The sequence below is a fragment of the Nestor notabilis genome, unplaced genomic scaffold (assembly GCF_000696875.1).
Source record: "Nestor notabilis isolate BGI_N333 unplaced genomic scaffold, ASM69687v1 scaffold5943, whole genome shotgun sequence".
NCBI classification, from domain to species: domain Eukaryota; kingdom Metazoa; phylum Chordata; class Aves; order Psittaciformes; family Psittacidae; genus Nestor; species Nestor notabilis.
The window spans coordinates 272,341-276,485 of NW_009923279.1; the positions used below are offsets into that span (position 1 = coordinate 272,341).

General features: G+C 38.3%; 1 protein-coding gene across 1 annotated transcript in view; it reads left to right on the forward strand.

Annotated features, from left to right (window-relative positions):
* The window catches only part of LOC104403806 (neurexin-3), a gene marked incomplete at its 3' end in the record, with an annotated part of 198,187 nt that overhangs the window by 171,367 nt on the left and 22,675 nt on the right, over nt 1-4,145 (forward strand). The window lies entirely within an intron of this gene.

Sequence of the window (4,145 nt, forward strand, 5' to 3'; positions counted from 1 at the left end):
TATGAGACAGACACAAAAATGCATCTTGCCACTGAAGAAAGCTGAGATGGTAGCTGAGCATTTTAATATTTTAAAAAAAAAGGCAGATAAAACCTTTTTATTGTTACTGAGGGTCTTCTCTAAAAAGCATTAGTATATCACTGTAGAATTATTTATCATTGTAATGGTAATGAGGGAAGAGCCTTTTCCATTCTCATCAATCTGGCAATGTCCCAATGTCCTTTCTGGTTGTCTCTTCTGCCATTCTGTAGACTTGAATGTTTGACCTCTTCTGTAATGTTGGATAAGATATGCAGTAATGAAGATAGCCTGGTTTTATGAAGGTCATTTTAATCATATGAGTGGATCAGCTAATGACAGCCTGCATGAAGGGTAAAAGCACAGGTTTTGATCCACCTGTGAGGAACTGGTGAGGGGATTAACCCTCTTTCTCCTTTGCATTTCATAGGAAGGAAATTCTGTGTGCTGTTAACCGCTGAAGAAGGGTAACAGCTGGTGTTTTCAGAGCCGTTGTTTTAAACTGCATCCCTCTGACCAGTTGTTTGTTCTAGATGAGCGAATTCTTGAGGGCCAGATGGAAAGCAACTTGGCATTTTCAGAAGCATGAACTGCTTTTTGGTTCTTTATACTTTGGCATGTCTATTCTTGGCATTTTTATATAGTCTATTCGGGCCAAGCTATTAATTAGCAGCAGTGCACCTTTGATATAGAGGTGATGACTGGGACATCCTGGACAGATTGGATGGAGTTCTTCTGTGTTTGAAAGCATATACTAACTGGTTTTTATGAACAAGATACATGTTTTGAGTAGATGTTAAAGGACTTATGGGGACATAAGGAAGAGTCGTTGCAGCTGAATGAAGTAATATTTTTTTCAAGAAGCCTGGACTGCAGTTGGACTATGTCCAGAATATGGGGATGCCTGAGACATATTTTTGCTTCTCATTAAGTAGTGTTTGCCACTGCAAAGCACCAAAGGAATATGCACTAGTCTGCCTCATTTGAGTTTGAAAATGAGAGGTAGTGGTCAATTCTGTATGATATATATAGTTCCTTAGAGGGCATTAAGAAAGGGAATGGAATGACCAAGAAGACTAGAGACACCAACAGAGGTGATGCTCTGGCAGCTTTACTATTAAGTTATTTCTACACTAGAAACTTTCTTATTTTTTCCTGTTAGGCTATCTTTTACTCTTGTCATGCATAAAGAATAAATAAATTGCAGAAATTACCTAATGCCCAACTGCCATCTCATCAAAAGTATTGCAAATAGAAAGTGCTTCCAGGCATCCAGCTTGTAGCATTGCTGCAAGAGTCTTTTATCATAAAAGACTGTCACACAAAGGGAAGATATAAATCTTTTGACTTTTTTTCTGTCCAGTGAATCTTCTGCTTTGATTCCTCCTACATCTGCATTATTCTAGTTGAAGGGTGATGTAGGCGCAGATAGCTTGAAAGGAAAGGAAAAAAGAAAACAACAAGCAAGCCCAAACCCACAAAACTACAAAAACCCACCAGCCTTGGTCTAAACACTTGGTTCTGAGTGTAAGCTGTAAGACTATAGAAATGCCTTGCTGGGTGGGTAGGATATAGTACTTAGGGAAAGCATTATCCTTCTGCTACTTGTTGCCCATTTGCCTTCTATTTTCCCTAGCCTCTACAACTGTTGGATTAGAAATCTTCAACTCATATTTTAAAAATCTAATCAAACATAAATGTCTATGTAGTAACAGCACATGTAGTAATCATGCTCAATGAATTGAAGTTTGTCATCCAGATGTAGGAGTCCCTCTATACACAGTTCCTGGAACTACTCAGAATTCAGTGGGAGCTTACACAGGGAGCAGCAATTCATTTGCACACTGTCAGCTGGAAAATGTGGGCACAATTTTGCTTCTTTTTAGATCAACCCACCTGCTGCGTAAATATCTTGAAAACATTTGAAAACAGTTAAATAGAGTAAAATAATACTTAGTTAACACTTTTTTTTTTTTTTAAACTCATATCATTGGTTTGGAAAACTTACCCACATGCTCTTGAGCATACTCATGTATTGGGTTTTGTATGTGGTTTACATGGGTAACCATACCAAAAGAAGCCAATGCCCATTGTTGCATATAAACCAGAGATTTGTGAGTGAACAAATGTATTAAAGACTCCTAATTTTTTTTCTTTTTTTACTGATCAAATTTAAATTGGCATCTGAAGTGCTTGTTTTTCAAGCTTATTAGCCCAAACTATTGACCAGTTACTTTTAAATAGGAATCTCATTTGTAGACAACCTTATTCATTTGGAAAAAGAAGTTGGAAAGTTGAAATTTTCTACTTATTTATTTGTGAACTGGTTAAGCTACATTTTCTGAGAATCTAGTTGTATAACTTCTGTTGGTATTACAGTTCTGTTTTAAAAATGTTACAGTGGGCATCAAGATAGCAATGACAAGCCACGCCATCTCAATTTGGCTGACCCCTATTTTGGCAGGCTAGGGTTGAAAAGTGGGAACTAAAAGGTCAGCAACTGCTTTTCAGGTGTCATTATAAAAAACACACTGGTCCAGATGAACTTCTTCCTAACTGGGAAATGACTGTGTGGAACTGTAATAGCTGATGCAGTGTGTTTTGATGTAGGCATCCAGAGACATCATTTTGTGACGTGCTGGGATGCACTCACTGATGTAAATCTAGCATAACTTCCTGGGACTCTATTTAATAGAGTTTTGCTTGTCTGGCTCCAAAGAACTTAAGCTTTTTGGCCATAATCTGGCTGCCTTGTACAGCTGGATTTATGTTCATGGTACAGTGTGACTTTGGCACATGAGTGATCAACTGAGAGGTTATGGGTTTCTCCTGTTAAGGAGATACTCTCTGTAATTGCAATATATGACTCCCTATTCTTTTAATCCAAGAACAACTTTTATTTTTCACTTCATTGTAGCAAAACTTTTTTTCTTCTTTCTCTGTGGTAAAATTGGTTAGCAATGGGCTTTGTTTGAAAGGGTATAAAACTTGTTTTTTATTAACGTGAATTACATGATGCTCTGATGAGAATAAATGAATTAATGTTGCTTTGGTCTCCTTCCGTGGGATTCCCCTACTACATCCATTATATCCTAGCTGAGAGAGACACCATCTTCTTTGCCCATGTTCCCCCTCCATAAGAAGTGGTTAAGGTGATGTTGCTAATTAGGCAGTGTGTATACTGTGGGCTATGTAAAGTCCCTGGACATTTTTCCTACCCCATCCTCCACTTCTGACTCACTACGTAATATGCTACTCTTACTTGCTAGTCCACACCATGACATAGATCAGGGTGGGCGATCCCCTTGTGCAGAGTTTCATTTGGAGATGTGTACAGTATTTTATTCTGTGTTACATAACCAGTCCATTAAAAAACAGTGAAAATAAATGCTGTTCTTGCGCTATCTGAATAAAAACGTTAATTTTCTTGTGTTGAAAAAAAAAAAACAGAGGAATAATCTGCATGTCTGATATTAGTTTAACCTGTGCAGTATGCTGAGCTGTAGCAGTGCCACCTTGTCCCTGTCCTGTCTACAATGTGTCTTGCTTTTTCTTTCTTGGGTTTCCCTTTTGCCAGTTTGGGCAATGGGCCCAGACCCCATGTGCAGCAAGTTCTACTGTCCTCATTCTGCATTCGTCTGATACATCTGGGTCAAAAAACACTCTAGTACTGTACTGAAGTGAGCATAGACACTTTTAATTTAGCACACACCATCATTTGACACGCTTACTATTTGACAAGAGTGCCAGTCTTGTGATTTGAACAATTAATGTTTTAAGTGGTTGCCTGTCAACTGTGATGGGTGAGCAGCAAAACTGGACAAATACAGGTAGCGCTATTTCCATTTTTCCAGGAGCATTGTTTTCAAGAGCAACTGTGTTTTTACCTTTTGCATAGACACTTTTAATTTAGCACACACCATCATTTGACACACTTACTATTTGACAAGAGTGAGGTGTGCCAGTCTTGTGATTTGAACAATTAATGTTTTAAGTGGTTGCCTGTCAACTGTGATGGGTGAGCAGCAAAACTGGACAAATACAGGTAGCGCTATTTCCATTTTTCCAGGAGCATTGTTTTCAAGAGCAACTGTGTTTTTACCTTTTGGAGAAGGGCTCCTCTTTCC